The 22,484-nt window shown below is 43.1% G+C and overlaps 2 pseudogenes; both read right to left on the reverse strand.

The window, feature by feature from the left end:
* Nucleotides 1–1,273: 1,273 nt before the first annotated feature.
* LOC110560328 (acyl-CoA-binding protein-like) lies at nt 1,274–9,912 on the reverse strand (annotated as a pseudogene).
* Nucleotides 9,913–18,959: 9,047 nt separating this feature from the next.
* Nucleotides 18,960–20,174, reverse strand: LOC110544745 (fructose-bisphosphate aldolase A-like; annotated as a pseudogene).
* Between the last annotated feature and the right edge of the window lie 2,310 nt (nt 20,175–22,484).

Genomic DNA, 22,484 nt, shown 5'->3' on the forward strand with positions numbered 1-22,484 from the left:
ACATCAAATCCAGTTCTCTAAGGCCCTTGACCCTCGGGATGGTCTAACCTCCAACTCCAACCCCCAGCACTCTCTTCTCATTCTCTGTTATAGCCCACTCAAGCATCCCTTTTGGTTCCTCTGAGTGTTTGTACGTGCTAACCTCTGTGCCATGCAGACAGTGCCTGGCTGCTCTCCTATCCCTTGCTCATCTCTATTGCATTCTTCAATTCTCACCTCAAGGATTCCCTCCTAAAGGAGGCCTTCTCTCAATCCACAGTGGAAATAATTCTCTTTATTATGCATAGCTTTGTGACACCCACTCTGGGCACTGAGTACCACACAGAGCTGTTGTGACCCTCTGACTGTTCTGGAACAAGGTTTGCCATGGCCAACCTCCTGGAGGCAAGCTTAAAATTTATAAGGTGCAGGCTAGGTACAAGTCGCTAGGTCCACTATGTGGAGGTGGTGATAAAATCAGTTGAACCCTGGAGCTGAGGGCAGTGAGGAATAGGGAGAAAGGGCGGGCTTGGGGAACTGTGAAGCTATGTGGGGAAGAAGGAAGGAGGGAGGACTGTGTGTGCTGGGGCCTTTACTGGTCTCCTTGTGAGATACATCCCTCCCCCTTCCTTTCCAGAAGACATGAAATGTGAGAAAATTGCCCAAGTCCAATAATTAGCGAGAGACAGAGTTGATTGGGTTGTCAGATTTAGGAAATTAAAATATAGGACACTCAGTTAGATTTGAATTTCAGATAAATGACTTGATTTATTTGTGCTGCTATGATATAATGCTGCAGAATGGGTAATTTATGAATGATAGAAGTGTATTTCTCATAGTTACAAAGCCTGGAGAGTCTAGAATCAAGACAAGGGCTACTGCTCTCCTTGTTTGTGTGTCCTCCCAAGGACAGGGTTTCTGTGTCCTCAGATGGCTGAAGAACAGAATAGAGGGAGGGCCACATGATTGGAGCTTCCTTTTAAAGAGCTTTAATCTCATGCACTTTGTGGGAGCCATGGAACCCAACCTCCCTTGAAAGAACACACTTCTTACTATCATTGGGGTATACGTTCAATGTGGAGTTTGGAAGGGGCCCGTCTTTTTTTTGAGTAACAAATGCACTTTTAATTAATGTTAGGTAAAAAACTACACAGGGAGAAGGATCAATGATTAATTCTGGCCCTAATTTATCAGAACCAAATTATCTACATTAGGAAAAAAAAAACACACCACCAACAACAAGGCATTATATCCTCACAGGTCACACGCGTGGCTGGCAACCAAATCTGGTCTTTTATATTCCATATTTCTTCTTTAACTCTTCTACTTTCTCCGCACAGGCTTTCATGGCATTCGTGGAAGTCCCTTTTAGTTTATTTCACGAATCCCACTTGGCTTTGACTTTGAGGTCCAACAGACCAGGACGCTCTGTATTTACATCGCCCACAGTGGCTTGTTTGAAGTGGCTGTAGATGAACAGCATCTCTTGGTCACTTGGCTGTGTCTCGAGGTGCTTCACCTCCTCAGCAGCTTGGTCAAATTTAGCCTGGGACATACCAGAGAGGTGACCTGGACCCCAAAAGCATAGAAGGAGGCTCAGAGCAGGCAGCAATTTGGAAGGGACCTATCTTTAAACCATAGCAGTGGTAAACACTTAAAAGTATATCTCAGCTGTCTGCTGGGTGCCCAGTATTTTAATCAGCAGCTCTAAAAGGCAGGCGCCTTCTTCCACACTAATGACAGGTAATTCACAAGCAGGTGAAACCACTCAAGCCCACTCAGTGGCTGAGACTATTGAACAAGAAGAGGCAGTGGTCAGGCTGCTGGACTATGGTGACCAAGTAACCGTGCAATTCTCAGCTCCTTAGTGACAGTAAAAACCACAAAGTGGCATTTCCAGAAGAGTCGAAGCTCTGCCTTGCACCACAATTTGGAGAAACTTAGAAAAGAGCAACCTTAAACCCCCTAAAGGAAAGTGAAGTGTCAGTCAAGCACTAATAGATTTCCTAAGGAAGGATGCCGAAGTATGGAAATGTGTTTGGAAGGATGCTCATGGAGAATGAATATCGCCCTCCCCAAAGTGGAAACAATTACAGCCACTCTATGAAATATTTTGCAAGTATTAAGAACAGTGAATACAGAGACTCTTTAACACAAGAAAAGCATATACTACAAGGTAAGACATAAATGATAACCACACCTGTCTGATGGGAGAAAAAGGAAGAACAAAAACTCACACTTAAGAAAAATGATGGGGTAAGAAATACACCATTTGCCAAAGTGGTTTTCCTTGGCTGGCTGGTGACTGCTCTCCCAACTCAACTCTTTTGTGTTACCCAAACTTTCTGTCAGTGGCTAAATACTGTGTCCACAATGAAAATCCTGGGTTTTTTATTTTAAAGGTGTGAAAGATGCTATTTCTTGCAATGTCTGTGTCTTTTTCCTCAGTAGATATAATTTTCTATTTATGCAGACAATAAATACTTACTAAATGAGATATCCTTTAAATTTTTTATTTACACTTATTTATTTTATTTTATTTATTTTTTATTTTATTTTTATATTTATTTTATTTATATTACATTTATTTATTTACATTGTGTATGTCTACGCATGTCATGTGAAACATGGAAAACAACATGGGAACAGATTTTCTCCTTCAACCATGTGGGTTGGAACTGCAGCTGTCAGCTTAGTGGCAAAGGGACATTGCCTGCTTAGCTATTTGCTGGTTCCAAATGAGGCATGCCCCGCCGTGGTGTTCTCAATAGAGTTAGTTCTTGTTGGTTTGGGATCTGAAGATAAGCCTCCTAGTCTCTCTTTGGGACTGAGTTTTCCTCATCTGTAACTTGTTGGTTTTGACACAGTGTCTCTGGTGGTTTCCAGAAGCTGTAGTAATTTGGAGTTATTTTCTCACACAAGGGAAGTCCAGCCTGTCAGGCAGTGAGGGAGAAGGCGACCTTACAATTTCAAGTACCTCTCAGCATAGGTAGCTTTACCTTAGGGTCTTGTATGGTAGATTTTTCTGAGGCCCTAGACCTGCTTGCCTGCACAGGAATCACTCAGGATTAAACCCGATGCTTTCTGCATTTCACAAGCTTTATTTTCCACGGTTTCAGTGCTTTCTGAATGATTGCTTTGTTCTGTGATGGTAGCAGTTTCTGGCCTGTTTTAGTCTGGTTGGCAGGTATCAGCGTCCCTTTAGAGCTGGCTGGACAGTTTGATGTGTCCATGCTACATCAGAGAAAAAAACGTGTTGAGAGGACCAGCGTCTTCTACAGTTAGCATTGTAATATTGTGTTTGGGCAGTCAAAGAGGTGTTTTGTACAAAAGCAAATTACCAGGGAAAAAAGAGGATTTGAGAAATCCTTTATGTTCAGTTTCTGTTTACGCGTTTGAGGCATATTCAGAGATAAAACAGAAGTGTGCTGAGCTGAGCCGGTTACATCAGGAAAGATGCTCGTGTATCCAACAATTTTTATGGTGGATAAAGACTTGCTTGTTTTTAAGCTTTTTACTACAGCCATTTCTAATCCCCCAGCTCTTTATTATAAGAAATGTTTAGTAGCTTCCTGCAAACCTAAAACGAGCAGCCCTTGAAACCTTTCCTTAGCTTTAACCAATACATCATACCCCCAAGTTTTTCTCAGTGCTAGTTTCCTTGATAAAAATTATTTTCATTATGAGGTGAATAGTTTATTCTGTTAGTTAACTGTGGATGCTCTCTGCATAAGTGTCATTTGTTTAAAATAGGGATGAGGTGAAATGCCACCTTAATTAAGGTTTAATCAATTGTGAAAATATTAGGATGCTTTAGGCCCAAAGCAACATGTAATGGCATCTTCCATAGTCTCCCAAGACTCTCTCTCTCTCCCTCTCTCCTTCTTTTGTCCCTCCCTTTTCTCCCTTCTCTCCCTCTCTCCCTCCCTTCCTCCCTTCCTTTCTCCCTTTCTCCTCCAAGAGAGGGTCAGATAGAGATTAGGGCCAAGTAGAACATTATTAAATACATGAAGAAAAATGCATACAAAATAACTTAAAAATCTTCTCCTCCAACTCTGAACCAAATATCCTTATGCTTACAGCATGCAGACCAGATTCGCACTTCAGGAAAGCTGCAGTAATTGGCTCTTACAAGGCCAACACTGTTTTTTGAGAACCTTGCTGTCGACACTGCTCTGCCCCTTCCAATTAGTGCCTCACGCTGTAATGTGGTTAGCCCTTTTCCTCCACAAAAACTTATTGATTTTGGCCAAAAAATGCTATTATTTCAGAAAAAGAGAAGAATATCAGATATTGAACCAGCATAAACATCCACATAACTGGGTACTTGTCTATTCTAGTCCTCGCTCTCCAGCGATAGGGTTTTAGCTTCAATTGTTAGATGCCAAACATAGAGAAGAGGCATCAATAACAGTTTCTTCCAATCTCACATCTAGCAAATTGAGGGGAAAAAAATAACAAACAATAGACCCATCTTTTTTCTTCCTTCTCTGCTAAGGATGTGGATGTGGAATTTAAATCCATCCATCACGGGAGGAAGAGTTGACTTGGGAGGAGATGGTATGTAAGTAAGGTAGGAAGACTGTTTCATTCAGTGAGAGGGCTGCAAAGCTCAGAGGCATTTAATGGGAAAAAGTAGAAAAAGAGAGTGGTTTCCTTAGCAGGTGAAAAGGTAGGCCAGCAGTTTTGTATTCATATTTTTTTTCTTTGCTCTGTGTCCCAGGACATAGACCACAGCCTTCCTCTCCACGCTATTGTCTCCATGATGTCAGGACACTTATTGCTGGGCTGAATGGTATTCCTCTGTGAAGCCTTTCCCATACCTTCACAGAGCGAAGGTGCAGCTACGTATCTGTATCTATATTTTCTACTAGACTGAGTTTCTTGAGGACGTCCAGCACGCTAAACCAATTCTTTCTGTCACGTAACACACGGAGCGCAAAGCAGGCAGCTAACTTCCTTCCTTTCCAGTTCCTCTCACACTCTATATGGCAGCATGGGAGTTTTCTTCCTTGGGGAAAGGAGGAAGTGATGACTTCGTACAACATGCTTTCACATTGCGCTGTGCGGGTCACTAAAGAACAGGATAAACATTTTTATTGGTCAACTCTAAATGATCTGAAAGAGAGAAACTTTATCCTGTAGTGAACTGTGGGGTTCTACCTATACACAATAGGAACAGAGGGAAATGGCATTCCGTCTCAAGGGAATGAGACACTGACAGATGTCCCGGGGTTGGAGGGAGACTGGTAGGGTCAGAGAAGCAGGGACTTCTGGGATTTCTTTGGATAAGAAATCCATAGATTCCCCATAGATGGATGAAAGCTGACTCGTGAGGAAAGACGAGAATGACCTTTCTCACCATCATCCGGTCTTGGCATATTCATAAAGTTTCCCCTTGCATGGGAGTTGGATCTTCTCCCTGCTGTCCTTATTCCTTTCTTCTGTCATTTATACCCCAGTTCTCACTTTTTCTTTTTCATTCCTCTCCAATCCCTACGGATCCAATTTTATCTTTAAGGCTCAAGCCTGAGTTGGTGATGGACAGGATGATGACTGTGCTTTAAGAAGTCGGCATAGCCTCATAGATCCTACTGGCATGGACTGATGTTCTCATGTTCTCTAAGTGTCTGGTACCAGGGAGTAGACTGGTGTTAAATTATCACCAGTTCAGTGCAAAGATGCAGGATTTGAGTTTCTGCACCACGACAGGGACTTTTTAGCTTTGTAAACACCTGTTTCTTTTCCTCTCCAGTGTGCAAAGCAAACACACGTTGAACATACATATATGAAAACATGGAAAAGTATGATCCCCTACCAGTAAGTACAATGTTACCCACAATTTGAAGTGGGAAAACAATAAATAAACGGAAGCGTTCCTCTTTTACCCATTATGTGTTACTACCCAATGCAGCATCTCTCTCCATAAATATATAATTTATAAATAATTTAATGTGTATATGCTTATAGAATTAAATCCAAAGCATTGAGTATAGTATAGTGTATGTGTGTGTGTGTGAGAGAGAGAGAGATAGAGAGAGAAAAGAGAGAAAGAATGAGAGAAAGAGGGAGAGACAGAGAGAGGGAAACAGGCAAAGGCAGGGAGATAGAGAGGCAGAGACACAGAGATAGAGTCTTTCTTGATTCTTACCATTGAGGAAGCAATTAAGCACATGTCAGAAATATAGACATAAAAAAGATGAAACTATTTTAAAATAAATTTATAATTTAAAACTAACAATTTCAACCTAAATAGAATTATTTTTTTTGAAATAGGTTAATATTTGAGGAAAAAATCCATTTCTTTTATCAGGCCCTCCAGTGACACTTAATACTTTATTTTACCTTTGAAGTCACTACATTAAAATCAGGTACAGAAACCTAATCAACTCAAATATTGTGATTTTTTTTTAAATAAAATGAAGATAATCAGATAATCACTTTCTAGGCTGGTTTCACGGGTTGATCTTTTCATTTCTGATACAGTCTTCCATGCAAGAAAGACTGTGTGAGGCAGAACATAAAGAATTACTAGGAAAATCAAGACCAGAAATGGTGCTGACAAGAAATAACAAACACTGTGGCTGTCTACTTCCTTCATCTCCTCAGCTTGGTTTGTGCTTCATTGAACACAAAGAAGGGGTTTTCTTTTTCCTTTTCATGCAGCAGTGATGAACCTCTACACAGATATTCTTCTGTGGCTTCTTTGCTTCCACGAGGGGCCTCACTGCCATGTCCCAGCATGTACTGGACTGTGGGCCGATGCTGGATTGCTTCCATCCTACTTCAGGTGCTACCCTTGCTTGCTGTGAGATCTGGTAGAAATCGGTCACATCTCCCCATGGACCTGACTGTTCTGACCAGTGACCTCAGCAGCCTCTGAAATGCCTTGCATTGTCCCCAATTCACAGCCAGTCTCTTGCCATCGGATTAAGGGCAGGAGGGGGCTGTGTCACTTGTCAGAGGAATAAGGTGCAGGGTCACTCATGCTGTCTGCAGTGACATACTCTTCTGGATACAGGGCTGCCAGGGGCTAGAAGCAGATGCTCTGGCTTTAATGTTACCCATTAAAAAAATAAAAGGAAACACAGTTGCCAATGCAAAACACTCAAGTAAAGTGTATGTGCATGGTATGGTGTCGCTGTGAGTGTGTGTGTGTGTGTGTGTGTGTGTGTGTGTGTGTGATCTCTCCCTCTGTATTTTTTTGGGTGCTTCCAAGAGTCATTTGACACCTTCAGTTTGCGGATAAATCCACCATCCTGGGGACCACTGGCTGTTTCAAGCTGCTCAGTTTGGCCTTTCTGAGTGGACCAGATTAACATAGGGCTTTTGGGGAGATGAAGTCTGGCTTTGGTGCTTTCTGTAATGTAGAAACTAATATAGAGTCTTCCCTTGAAAAACATTCTGTGTATTTTTAAATTGATTTTTTTTGTAAGCCTGAAAGATAATGGGTTTTTCTCATGGCACTTTCATGCATCCTTTTCCTTAACCCTGGCCTCACTCCCCGTCTGATCCCCTTGCTGGTCCTATCTCTTCCTCTGCTTCTGTCTCATGCCACATATATTCCATTACCCTCTCTATATTTTTTAAACTGAAATTTTTGTGGGCCAAACTTTGTTGTAGTAACTAAGCATCATTTGCAGTGGTCTCAAAGGAGAAACACCTGTGCAGGGCTCAGGTGAGCATGGGAGGAGCATGCTGAAGGAAGGCGTGGCAGTTCCTTACCTACTATTTGGCCATCAGCATCTTAAGAAGCGGCCCATAGATTTGAACACCAATGGAATATTTTATGGTTATAGAATTATTATTTCTGAGGTATGCTAATAATACTGAGGTTATTGCTAAGAAACACAGGCTTCTCTTAGATATAAGAGCCAATATGTATGGCTGAATTGATTTTCTGTGTCAGTTTGGTTTAAAAATTATCTAATGGAAGAAAAGGAAATGGAGAAGTTTGCAAATTCAACAAGATATTTGTCTGTTGTCGATAATTGTTCAACAGAGTGATGACTGCAAGGAGGCTTCCCCTTGTATTCTCTTTATCTTTCACTTGCTTAAAATTTTTCTGTAGAGAAAAGTAAAAGATAAATCCCCAAAGGAGGATGCAAAAAGAGCCTTTGTATACCTCAAGGTGATTGTGTTATAGGATAGCCTTGAATGAAGCCTTTGGCTTTGAAGTTTTGGCTGAGCCACCTGCCTCACTTTGCTAGGCCTTATCTATACTGAAAAAGTGTTAGAAGGTACGACATCAAAGATAGTTTATTCTTAACATGCCTTTTCCAGTGCTGTTTCCTCCACATGAAGTAAGGCCATATCATCAGCCAGAGGCCAAGGAGAGGCTCCCAGTCTTGGTCAGTGGCTTTGATAATGGGATATAGTTTGCCTAGGAAAGATAAAGTTTGCCTTACCGAGAGCCAGAGAAGGATGGAGAGGGAAAATAAAAGGCCTTGCTACCGGCATGTATGTTCTGGTGTCTTTCTGGTCTAGGACCTCAGTATCAGGTTTCTTGCTCCTGTCGATAGCTCCCTTATCTATGTTTCCAATTTTTCTTCTTCTCTTCATCCCTTAAAATTTTTTCTTCGTTTCTAGGCACCTTATTAAAGCGGTGCTCTCCTAGCTCTTGGCATTAAGAATCTGTCAGCATTTTCCATTATGCAGCTCTCTCAGCTGACACTCTATTCTTAATTGGCACCATTGTAGCAGAGAGAAGACAAAATAGTTAATGCTGGAGGCCAGGCTAAGTTTTCAAGCTTAACGCTGTGTGTCCTGGATTAGTGAGTTTAAGTTAGTTCTTTAATTTACTTGAATATCTTTTATTCCCAGGTGAATGCTCTGCTTTCTTTTGTCTACCAGCAGCCACAGGGAAATCCCTTTTCAGGGAACTAGATTCCTTACTCAGTTTAACCCCAATTCTTACAGCTTTCTGTTCTTGCAGAAAGAGACCAACCGTGGAAAATACCAACTGGAAGCATGCATAGGAACAGTCATGTCTACTCCCCTTATTTTGTGGACTTGAAAATGGCCTAAAAATATTAGAATGACTTCTGCATTTCTGGAGTCTTGTTTTGATACAATACAGTCTCCCCACTTCTACCCAAGGATCATCCAACCACAACTATTTTTAAAATTCACCTTTTGTAAAACGGTTTCCACTGTGCACTGACAGGAGGAGCTAAGAAGGTACACATCTGAAGAACTGCTTTGAAACAGTGTCTCCTGGATATCCACGGGGCTGTTACACCCAAGCGTTCACAGCCGCTGTGGCTGGCTACACAAGACCTGTACAAGGTCAAGGCAGTCAGCCTTCCGGTATGGATGAGGAAGATGCTGAGCAGCAACTCCCTCCCAGATAAAGATCTATTGGAAGCTGATGCTGGGAGAAGGAGAGTGTCTTAGGGTTTTATTGCCATGGCCAAGGCAACTCTTATAAAGGAAAACATTTAAGTGGGGGTTGGTTTACAGGTTCAGAGGTTTACTGCATTATCATCATAGTGGGAAGCATGGTGATGTGCAGGCAGACAAAATGGAGACGAAGCGAGAGTTCTCCTTGATCGGGAGTGCAGGAAGGAGGAGACCGATTTACACTGCACAGAGCTTGAGTGAAGTGGAAGTTTCTGGTTTCTTTAAAGACTCAGGTGAGTCAGGTGATGTTTTGCTAGAAGCTGGCTTGTGAGAGGGTGGGTGATGTTTTGCTGTGAGCTGTCTCATGTGAGGGGCATGACCTTGGTCAGCTGAGAACGTCCATAGGAGATGTAAAGAAGCCCATGGACAGTGATGCATTGATTTTTGGATCAACACCGCTGCGCTGATCTTCCTGATCTTCGTGCTTCCACACTTGACTTTGCAGAGAAAAATGTTCCGGAGAACTCGTGGCAATCCAGCTGGGTCTTGCGGCTTTTGCTGACTTGTCCTGATCTTCTGAATCGTGCTCATTAGTGTTGCTCCTTGGTGTTGGCCTTTGGACTGGACTGCTGGTATCCGGACAATGAAGAGTGGACTCATCCCAAAGAACTACTTCTAAAAAGGTCTACAACCCCTTTACTTAATAATCTTTATTCCCTGCCTCTGGTCAGTGGGTGGAAGGGAGGTACAAGCATTTAAGAACTCTAAAGAAAGTAGGTTTGGCAAAAAATCTAAGTCTACACTTGAGCATATATTTGAGACCTCAAAGTTTTCCTCTCCAGTGACACAGTTCCTCCAGCAAGGCCACACCTAGTCCAAAAGTGCCACACCTCCTAATAGTGCCACTCTCTATGGGCCAAACATTCAACTACACAGATCTATGGGGGCCATTCCTATTGAAACCATCACACTTGTAAAGACTGGGATTTTTAAAGTTATAGATCCTGGGGATGAATAAGAAAGAAAGGGTTATGGCTTAATAGTGAGGTGCTTGTCTTGGGTGTAAAGTTGGCAAAGGGTCAGATGTACTGGTTGTTTTTGTGTGTTATCTTGACACAAGCTAGAATCATCAGAAAGGAATGAGCCCCAGTTGACAAAAATGCAGCCTTAAGATGCAGCTGTAAGGCATTTTCTCAATTAGTGAGCAATGCAAGGAGGGCCCAACCCACTGTGGTGGTGCCATTCCTGGACTGATAGTTCTGGGTTGTTTAAGAAGGCAGGCTGAGCAAGCCAGGAGAAGCAAGTCAGTCAGCAGCACCCCTCACGGCCTCTGCATCAGCTCCTGCCTCCAGGTTCCTGCCCTGTTTTCCTGAGTTCTTGCCCTGACTTCCTCCAAGGATGAACTATGATCTGGAAGTGTAAGCTGCTGAATAAACCCTTTTCTCCCCAACTTGCTCTTTGGTCATGGTGTTCCATTGCTGCAATAGAAACCCTGATTAAGAGAGAGAGCCAGTTTTCTCCAAGGCTGTGGCCCTGAATAAGTTAGGTGAACGGCTTCACGTCCAAGTGCATTCGTAGTGTTTTGGCCTCATTGAGTAATTTTTAAAAAGGATGTAAAGTTTAAATAATCCTTGAGTTGAAACTTCTTCTTTTTTTTTAATCTATTTATTTATTTATTTTTATCAGTTACATTTTATTAACTCTGTATCCCAGCCGTGTCCCGATCCCTCATTCCCTCCCAGTCCCTCCCTCCCTCCCTCATCTCCACCGTGCCCCTTTCCAAGTCTACTGATATGGGGGACCTCCTCCCCATTCATCTGATCCTGTTTTATCAGGTATCTTCAGGACTGGCTGCAAAGCCCTCCTCTGTGGCCTAACAGGACTGCTCCTCCCTTCGGGGGTGGGGAGACCAAAGAGCCAGTCATTGACTTCCTGTTAGAAATAGTCCTTGTTCCCCTCACTTTGGGAAACCAATTGGTTACTGAGCTACCACAGGCTACATCTGAGTGGAGGTTCTAGGTTATATCCATACATGGTCCTTGGTTGAATGTCAGTCTCAGAAAAGACCCTGTGCCCAGATATATTTGGTCCTTGTGGAGCTCCTATCCTTTCCTCATCAGTCTAACTCCCCTTCTTTCTTATGATTCCCTGTACTCTGCCAAAGGTTTGGTCATGAGTCTTTGCTTTGAAAACACTGCTAGTTAGAGTCTTTCAGATGCACTCAGTAAAGGAACTTGAACAAAGAGAAACGTGTAGCTATTTGTTAAACAGCCTGATGGCAGAATTCTAAATTTTTAGTTTCCTCAAGTCCTATATGGTTTGTAATTCACAGCTAATTTTTACAGCAATATTTTTAGCAGCTCACCTTTATTGAGCTTTTCTGAAAAAGAAAAAACTCACCACTCTGTTTCTATAGAAACAATAAGTCCTTCTCTTTACATGCTCATGTTATATTAGTACCTTCATATCTAATTAAATCCCAGAGTTACACATACAAGTACCTCCATAAGGCCGTGTTTAGGAACAAGCATTATTGACTTCTCGTTTGCATAGCAATTGGTAGAAATGGTACTATATGGGTATAACAGAGAATCATCTTCTCCCCCAAAAGGGGAATTGTCCAAATTTTACAGAAGATTTGCAGAGATAAAAGAGTTTTAGCTTATATGATCAGATGACCGGGTGATAGACATTAACAGATCACTTAAATTTTTTCTTTTACTGACATATAATTGCATGTTTTTAGGGAGTACACCATGATATTACAATTCAGGTATCCATAGCAAAATGATCAAATCAGGGTAATTTAAGCATCCATTATCTTAAACAATCATTTATTTGTGATACGGATTTTCAAAGTTATGGTGTTCAGAGATCTTGAAACCCACAATTCATCGCTGTTAACTGTACTCATCTAGCTCTGTAATAGACTGGCTGAATTATTCATTACGTTAAGCAAAATAAACAATGAACAGAAAGATGGATATTACGTGATGTCACTCATATACAGAATATTATCTATTAAAGGCTAAGAAAATAAAAAAAGGAAGGGGGAGATTGGTAATGGGTACCAGGTTATCATTAGAAAGGAATTTTTAGTAGCTACTTTCTATTGATGTATTTTTTGGGCTTGTGTTTTCACAGGGGATTATGTTCCATATTCTCACCTCTGGGGGCCCTCAATACATCCCTAGCCCTGCATCAGGTCCATGTCCAGTTGTACACTTTGCTGAATGATCATAGGGTCAAGTCACGTTTGCCTAGATAAAGCTGTTTTTTGGTTTTGAGCACCTGGATGTTTCTGTATGTATTTCTATATTTTAAACTCAGTTTTGTGTTGCTTTTATTGGTCGTATTTTATTGAAACAGTGTGTGTTTTTGTCGAAGAGGGAGTCATATCTGTCGGCTTAGTTCATTCACCTGCAATTGTTGAAAGAACTTCCAAATTTCTAGTGTAAATGCCTGGTTAAGGGAGAAAGCTGGGAGTCTCCCAGTGCAGCGGTTTTCATCGTGTGGCTCATGACCCCTTTGAGGTTGAGTGACCCTTTCACAGGGTCGCCCAAGACCATCAGAAGGTCACCATAACACGAGGGTCGCAGCATTAGGAAGCTTGAGTACCACTGTTCTCATGAGATGTCTCAGTGCAATCTTTGCTTGTTTTCAAGAAGACAGATGCAGCGGTCCGATGCACGAGTTTCTTTTGCTGATACCCACCCAAGAGTAGAGGTTTCTGGGCCCCAGCACACTGCCAAGCCCATACATTTCTCCCATATCACCCTGGAGGCACTCCAAGTTAACATTGCTTTTTGTCTCCTGGGAAGCCAAGTTTTAATTCTACTTCCTATTATCCCATCACTCTGTGCCTTATACATTTTTCCTTTGATATAGATCTGGCAGGCCTCTTTGTAAAAATGTAAACCTATTACATCCCCTTTATTCACCCTGGCACTAATGTCCTGACTTCAAATAAATGTCCCGAGGCTCTGCTGGCTGGCCTTTACAAAGCAGCACATTTTAAGTTACTTTCCATCTACTGTCCTCTCTTACTTTGTTTAAAGATGTAAAATGAGGGCAAAGAATCATGGGCCTTAACTAATGGCCTGCAATTTCCTGCTGTCTCTACACCATTTTTATGACATTAATTCATTGCCATGTCTATGACCTGTGGAATCTCTTCTGGATAGGAATGACTATGAGTTAAAACAGAGTTAAAACAATACCATTTTGATTCAATTGTCTTGTTAGAGTTCCCACCACTGCCTCTCTGGGACAGGATACACTATTGTGATCATTTCAGCAACTGCTTTTTCCTTAAAACATGTCTTAAATACTTGTCTCCTCTACCTGGAGTGTAGGGTTTTGCCTTCGTTTTCTTTGGTTAAAAAGGAAGTCATATGCACTTAAATTACGTCCAAATTTTCCATCTCTATTGACTTCACTATGTTGTCAATTTTCTTCAAACAGGTCATTATGGTACAATTACTGAGAAAAACACTCTTTTGCATTTATATTCTCAACATTATCATTTGATACGGCTTGAGTTTGGCAAATGAGTTAAGGTTAGTATTTAACAGAGAGGTTATTTGGCTTATAAATAATAGAAACTGATTCTCATACATCTAAGCACAATAGAAATTTGCTGGGTGACTACAGGGGGCACAGAAAAATCAAAGGGAAAGCTCAGGAAATGGGCAGCATGTTAATCAGCTATTGATATAATAATGCCATGTGATAAATCACCCCAAAACGCAGGCGTTTGTGGGGTATCTCAGCTGGTAAAGTGCTTTGCACCAAAGCATGACAGCCTGACTTTGAATCCCAGCACCCATACGGAAAGCCAGGTCAATGGTGTGTGCTTATGCTATTAGCCCTGGGGAGGGAGAAACAGGATCCCTTGAATTTGCTTGCTAGCCAGTCTAGTCAATTGGTAAACTTCACGCTCAGTGAGACCTTGCTTCAAAAAATAAGGTGGAGAATGATTGAAGGGCACACCTGATGGCAAATACTGGCATGCATACACATAGACACACACACACACAAAGACAGAGACAGACACAGACTGACACAGAGGGGCAGAGATAAACACACAGAGATAGAGAGACAGACAAAGACAGAGACAGATAGAGAGACAGAGAGAAATACACACATGCAGACACACACAGACAGAGAGTCAGAGAGAGACAGAGACGGAGATAAAGACACACACACACACACACACACACACACACAAAGAAGGGGGAAACCTTTAAGAGTTTAAAGCAGTGAGCATGTACTGTCACTCTCTGAACTCTGCTGGTTGTGTCTCTTCATGGCTTGTTTGACTGTTTCATGTTCAAGATAATTTGGTTCTAATTTTTTTTGTGGCCTATAAATGCTTATAGCAAATGTATGTACTTGATGTTTTCTCCAGTGAAGGCAAGGTCTCATATAGCCCAGACAGTCCTTACACTTGCTGTGGTAGCCAATTAGGACATTGAACTACTGATCTTCTTCCCTCCACCTCCCAACTGGCGGATTTCATATGTGGGCCTGTATGGGCAGTGGGGAATCAAACCCAGGGCTCCATGAATGCTAAGCAAGCACTCTACTGGTGGACCCATAGCTCCAGTTGTAAGGGCAGAACTGAATTTAGGTCTCTAAGATGTAGAGAGTATCGTGAACTACCTATACGAGTCTTATGTGTACCACAGATGCCCTTGCAAGGAGAAATGCCACAGGCACGGAGGTTGATATATGGTGGTGGCAGAGATTTGAAGATGGAATTCTGCTTACTTTGACAATGAGGAAGAGGCCAGGACCAAGGAATGTAGCTCAACAGGCTAGAAAATGACAAGGGAATAGAATATCTCTGAGAACTTCTGGGTAAACTTGGCCTCAACACCTTGCTTTGAGCTCAGTGGCTTTCCTCTGTCAAACCTCGAGCCAAACACTTTCCCCAGATTTCCTGGGTACAAGAAAAGGAACATATAGGACAAACATCGGGGGAAAGAACTGTGGGAGGTGGAGGTGGCCACTTACCATGGCACAGAGAATGAGGAAGACTACCATTCAGAAAAAAGAGCCCTATGGCCTCTGAGAGGACAAAGCCTAGAATCAGATAGCAGAAGAGCTGTTGCTTCAGAGAAAGGGTCCTGCAATAACCAATGATGAGGACCCCCAAACAGTCTCAACAAACACAGCCCCAGGGCCAGCCCTCCTAATGTGGTAAACCAGCCTCAGAAACAGCTACTTGGCTGTCGTGTCAGTGTCTGTTGAAACATGTATGTGTGGAAGCCATGACTAGAGAACAGTGGAGTCAGGGGATGTAGGGTTGCCGGGCTGCAGAGGCTCTCATCTGTGGATATCTAGCTGTTCCAACAGCACTGCAGATAGTAGTCACCTCAGTACTGAGAGCTAGGAGCCGAACCGAAGAACAGGTCGAGAAGAACTCAAGCAAACACACATTTTCACGACTGAGGAGCTGCAGCAGGAGAATTGCTCCCAGTGCACAGACCACAGAGAGGGATTCAGTGGCTGTTTTGATGTCTACCTGACTGCTGTCTGATTTCTCAAGTCATTCCAGATCCATGGCTTAAAGGGTTAAGCTGGTAGCCGGAACCTAACATGGAGTCTAGGAATGACATGCAGAGAAGAATTGCTGTCCAGAGCTGTCATCTCTGGCTCAGTCTGCTGCCTGGACTTGTTTCATGTCTTTTGACATGGTTTATAACGGTTGAACCTCAAACATCAAAACTAACCGGAGGATGCAGATGACAGCAGTTAAGCGGGAATGAGCATAATGAGCAGCTCCAAGTGGCCCCATCCTGCGTGTAGATTCTGACAGCAGACCGCTGGAATAGCACAAGATGCCAAGCCCCGACCCCGCTGCCCCACTGTGCAGTAGCGTGCTGTGCGGTGCGTGGTGCGGGAGCCTTGAGGGTGCCCCCAGAGGGCAGTCCGCATAGGATGGAGTCAGTGTCTTCTCAAAGTAATAAAATGTTATTTCTTCCCAGAGAAGCTGGAAGACACGTAAAAGAATCTTCAGTGGGAGATCATCTTTTTCTGCTCTTTTCCATTCTTGGTTGACCTAGCACGAGCCGTTTTTCAGGGCTGAGCCTTCTGGGTGAGTCTTAGATGAAATTCCCTGTTCTTTGTAAAGCCTGGAAAAATGTATAAATGTTTCCTCAGCCTTCCCTCCCTCTGTAATTCAGAGAAATAAAACTGGAGAAGACCTGCTCTATTAAGTGGTCATCTCTTTAGTGAATATTTTCTATCAAAGCCAAGGCAGGCCCAAAAATAGACACACAAGTAGAAAGTAAATGAAGTCTTCATGTAAATGAGAGATTTAGTGGACTGGACAGTATAAAAAATGATATAAAGATATACATACATATATATATACACACACATATAGAGTCTGCCAAACATCTATTTTTCAGTCTTTTGATGGGAGCACCCTGATTTTTCTTCTTTGGAGTACCTAATCTCCTCCATTTTCCTTCTCTCTGGCTTCAGTGGAACTGACTATACTTTGAATTGACGTGTGACTCAAATTAATCTATTGATGTAAAATCTCATGAGCTTTGACATAGTAACTGGAAGTCTTGCTCAAGATAATGAGAGGAGAAGTCCTAGTAAATATCGTCACAGAGACAAGCAAGATCAAGTGATGCCCAGGGCAATACATTCTGGCAGCTTAGGGTGTGTCCCTGGATTCAGCCATGTCTGAAGTCCCACTACCTTTGGATGTGTGTTTTTTTTTTTTTAAGAAAATAGGCACTAGATAATATAAAGCAGGCAGAATGAAATAAAAAGTTCAAAGACCCATCCTGAGTTGTTAGCTGTAGTTAAAAAAAAAAAAAAAACAACAAAACTTCCATGAGTTTTTGTTTGTGTGTTACATAAGGAAAAAGAAATTAAAAGTGTTGCTCCTTTCATTGGGGGTATAAAGAGTTACAGACTCCATTCAATATGGCGGTGGCTGCCTTCACTGGGTAGCCTCCGGGCTGCTTCGAAGGAGCCTGAGAGACCCTGTGGAGGCTTCACCACGAGAGGCAGAAGCCGGAGGAAGAGCCTACAGAGCCTGCAGTATCTGGAGCAACCGAAACAAGGCGAGCTTTACGGTAAGATTCTCTTAAAAAGCGGTTCCACGGAACTGGAAAAATAGATGACAGAGCAGAGTGGCACACTGGCTGGGCAGCTGGCTCCAAGCGCTGGGTGGATGATTTCAGATTCATAACGTGAGATTAAGAGACAGCTTAATCTAAGAAAGCTTCTGTGACATACCCCACCCACCAAAAAGAAACAGTTTAGACAAGGAGCTATTGAGGAGAGTTCTTATAAATTGTGATAAAGATGCTGCAGTGTTGGCTCTTCAGAGTTGATGGCTCCTGGTGGGGATGCCGGTGGGAGAAGGCCCAGTTTTCTTTAAGGGGCTGGCCACTGGGAGTTTGACCATGCTCCGAAGGGCATATTGGGCAACACAAATTGGACTTGGTGTATTTTGGGGGGTGGTGGTGCAGGGGTAGACCTGGGGGAATGGAAAGCGTGTGTGATCGGGGTACATTGTATGAAATTCCCAAATCATTATTCAAGATGTTATGTTTTTTTTTCAACCTGAGAGACAAATAGCCTTTTATCTTAACAGATTGACATTTCCTACCACCTTTAGACTTTCCCACGGGCAAACGAGAGGACCATGATTAGTGGTTCTATGAGAGAAAAGTCACCCAGCGTTTTGTGCAAGAGGGGCTTCTGGAGAACAGATTCACACTGGAAATCAAGAATTGATGTCTCTCACATTCTGTGAGGGATGATTGCAAAGGATTTAAATGGCTTGCTCACTGGGTCACCAGTGCCAGTGTGCGGTGAGGAAGGACTCAGTAACTATTTGGTAAACAGCTGGGTAATCGGATTACTTTTTAATATGCCGAGCCCTTTATCTTGGAACAGTAACACTTCCAGGAGGAAATGCCCAGAAGCCCACTCCACTTGTTATTAGTAAAGAACACTCAAAACTGGTATTTTCTTACATTCAGCGATTTTTAAAACTTTCTTAATAATGCTCTAAAATTTATTCTTTGAAAATATCATACATGCAATAGATCATACCAACTTCTTCATTCCTCCCCTCCAATTCACCCTGGAATCTCCCCAGCCCAACTCCTACTCCACTTCTTGCCATCTTTCAAAAATATTAATTAATTGGAGCCTCTGAGTTCAGCTAGCGTTCATCGTGTGCCCACTGGCTCCCAAAGAGAAGTGCCTGTTGTTCCCCCAGCAGCCATCAAATACCAATAGCTCTCAACTAGAGGTGGTGCCTCATCAGCTCCTCCCCATTCATGTCCAAAACAATTCAGATTTCATTTTATCAAGCAAGTTGACAGCTTACACAGTAAGAAGAGCCCAGTAATCTTAAACAACAGCATTCATGGCAATGGGATTTGTATGTTTATCTTTTTATTTAAAGCAACACGTTTCTTCCCCCCCCCTTAAATAGTTGTTTATTGGCAGTGGGCTGGAAGGGATGGCAGAATTAGCATTCACAGGCAACACCACACACCAGTCACGAGAGCAGCAAGAGTGATGGGAAAGAGCCTGAAGGGCCCCTCTTCAATAGCAAGTGGGTAGGCGGGGGCCTGGAGTGTTGACGGAACAGCCTTAATCACCTCTGGTTAGTAGGCATGGTTAGAGATGAAGAGAGATTCGCTGGCTGCGGCTCCAGACTGACCACTTGGCAAGCGAGGCTGTTGGCCAGGGCTCACAAGATGTACTCTTCCTGCGCAGCCTTCAGGTTCTCCTTCTTCCCGCCCCAGGCCTTCAGGGCAGAGGCCTGCAGGGCCCGGCCATAGGAGAAAGTCAAGGCCCTTGGCTTCAGCAGGGGGCACTTGTTGATAGCATTAAGGTTGATGGATGCCTCTTCCTCACTCTGTCCTCCAGACAAGAAAGTGATCCCAGGGACAGCAGGGGGCACTGTGCGCCGAAGAGCTGTGACAGTTGCCATGGCAATCTCTTCATTGGAAAATTTCTGGGTGCAAGCATGGCCTGGGGTGACCATGTTGGGATTCAGCAATGTGCCTTCTAGATAGATATGGTGGTCGCTCAGAGCCTTGTAGACAGCCGCCAGGACCTTCTCAGTTACATACTGACAGCGCTTCAAGTCATGGTCCCCATCAGGGAGGATATCAGGCTCCACAATGGGTACAATGCCGTTCTGCTGGCAGATGCTGGCATAACGGGCCAGAACGTTGGCATTTTCCATGATGGCAAGGGCTGAGGGGGTATGTTCCCCAATCTTGAGCACACAGCGCCACTTGGCAAAGTCAGCTCCATCCTTCTTATACTGGGCACAGCGTTCAGACAGCGCGTCCAGCCCTTGGGTCGTGGTCTCGCCATTGGTTCCTGCCAGGGGCACAACGCCCTTGTCTACCTTAATGCCCACAACACCGCCCTTGGACTTGATGACTTGGGGGAAGGGACGTCCATTGTCCGCCTTCTGGTACAGTGTCTCATGGAAGAGGATCAGCCCCCCCCCCATGCAGGGATTCACAGGGTCGTCAGCAGTGAGCAGCAGCTGGCGGTAGAAGCGCCTGTTCTCCTCAGTGTTCTCGGTGCCAATGGACTGCAGGCGCTTGGCAATGCTTCTGGTGGACTCATCTGCAGCTAGGATGCCCTTGCCCGAGCCACAATTCGTTGAGCGATGTCAGACAGCTCCTTCTTCTGCTCCAGGGTCAGTGCTGGGTATGGGTAGGGCATGGTGACCGAGGCAGCACGTTCCGGTCTTTAGAAGAACCTCTTCCTTGGAAGTACAGTGAGCTCGGTGGTTGAGAAATCAGCCTCGGGTCCTGGATCTCTAAGGCAGAGCAAGAAGGGAAGATCGGTGGTTTGTATCTGAACGTTGGTTGTCGCCCACTGACTCTGGTAAGCAACACGTTTTTTAATACATCCCATGTATAATTTGGCTTTGTTGTTTTTTTTTTTTTTTTCTACTACTTTCTTGACTATAACTTGCTGTAGTTTTTAAACATAAGCTATGTTCGATTTAGTGTCCTGAGGAGTGATAAATTTGGATGTGACACTTATATAATATAACTGCTTTGCATTCCTAAACCCTGAAAAGATCTTTTTGTAGGGAAGTCTCACCTGTGAGGTGTGTGTGTGGCCTCAAGTCACTATTTTTTGAGAATGTTATGCATGCATACAACATGTTTTGACTGAACCCAATCCCTCACTCCCCCCACCCCCAGGTCTCTCCTAAAGTACTTTTTCCTCCAAATATATCCTTAAGCCACCAAGTCCTCTTAATGCTCCCTGCGGTCACCAGGACCTGAAAGCCATAGAACTCTCCCGTTACCCCTGCAGCTAGGGCGGGACTAGCTCCCCATTTGGCTGGCCTGTTCTGGTGCAGGTCTTGTGACCGTTACCCACAGCTGCTGTGATGCTGTGCATGTGTGCCTGCTGGTCGGGTGGTCACATCTGTGTAACACTGTTTCGCCGCTGTGCCTTGCTGTTGTTGGCCTAGCTTTTCCTTGAAATTCTATACTTTGCTTCATATTTTTAGGAAGTTTGTCTGGCTTTTCAGATTTCTCTTTATATTTTCCTTATTCATTCTTTATGCATTTTTTTTTTTTTTGAGACATGATTTCAGGTAGGTCAGGCTGGTCTCTAGTCCACTATGTAGGGAGAGTGACTTTCCATGTTCCTGCCTCTACCTGCTGAACCATGTTGATTTATGTGGTGCGGGGGACTGACCACCAGGCTTTGTGCACGCTATGTAGGCAATCTACTGGTGGAAGCCCAGCCTCCACGTTTCCTCTATCCTTTACTTAATACTTGTAAATCCTGGTGGGTACAGTATGACAACTCAGTTCACGTCACAACATATTACAGCTGAATAAGGGTAATTAGGGCTTTCATATCATTAACCTGTTTTTGTTTTTCATTTAAAAGATTAAGTTCTTCTTTCCTAAAAAGTCCATATTATTCATGGTTGAGATTATACTTTAAATGTTAACACATTTTACGTCCTTCTATTATTCTCTTTGCCTTGGTAGGTCTTTTACTGCACAGAGAAGCTGAAGTAGGTTTAGATAATTGGACTGCAGATTATTAAATAGCCACCCTTGTACTTAGTTCCAAATGCAGAACGCATTTTCTTTTCACCCATCTTTGCCGAGTACGTCTCTTCACTGAAAGCATCGGAGTGGCGATATATCCGTGGCTGCATTCATTCCACGGTAGCTATCTCTTATTTGTACCTCTTCTCTGAAGTCCTTTTTAGCCTTTATAATTGGCTTTTCTATCTTTAGCCATTTCTTTTTCTGTATTCTCATCTCTCTGAGTGTTTAGCCATTCCATTATCACGGTATCTAGCTTGCTCCTTCCTGCCTTTTCTTCTTTCCCTTTCTCTTTTTTTTCCTTTTCTTTTTTTTTTCTTCCTTCTTGCCTTTCTTGCATTGCCTGCTTCCCCCTTTTATTTATAGATAAATAAATCCCTTGGGACTGATGTGCTGTGATGTGCCCTCATTCTGGAAAATGGTTGGTCCACTCTACAAAGGCTCTATTTCTGTCTTCTCTCAGGATGGTCTCTTCCACAACAAACAGCAATACAACTGAAACAGTAAAATAGAGGCAGAGTAGTGAGATTTCTGCCTCGTGTCTGTGATCAGCTCTGAGAGGCATATGGTAGCTTAGTTTTTCTACATGTTGACTGGAAAGGAAGGAAGAATTCAATGAATGGGCTAAAGCAGTGATTCTGGTCGCAGGCTGCTGAGATCTAACTGCTTTAAACCAGTATGTGTCCTTAGGTAAGCTACTTAACTTGGTTCCACTTGTTCAGTGTAAAATGAGAAGATCCTCATAGTAGCCGATGGACTGAAATACTGAGAGGTTTAAGGCCAATAGTAGAGGAGACGTTTTTGTACATACATCAGTCAGCTTTATTTTAAAATGATGAAACCCCCAAAGCAATTACATTAAAAAATACAGAAAGTTTGTTTTGACCCAGGTTTGGATATTTCAGCCCATGGTTGGTTGGCCCTGCCCCTTCTGGGCCTGTGATGAGACAACACCTTCTCAGAGGAGCATAGGTAGAGGAAGGTGCTCATCTCATGATATCCAGAACGCAGAGAGAAAGAAGATGGATGGATAGTTCTTTTACAGACATCCTCTAATGGTCCAACCTC

This window comes from Meriones unguiculatus, chromosome 3, assembly GCF_030254825.1.
Source record: "Meriones unguiculatus strain TT.TT164.6M chromosome 3, Bangor_MerUng_6.1, whole genome shotgun sequence".
Lineage (NCBI taxonomy): Eukaryota > Metazoa > Chordata > Mammalia > Rodentia > Muridae > Meriones > Meriones unguiculatus.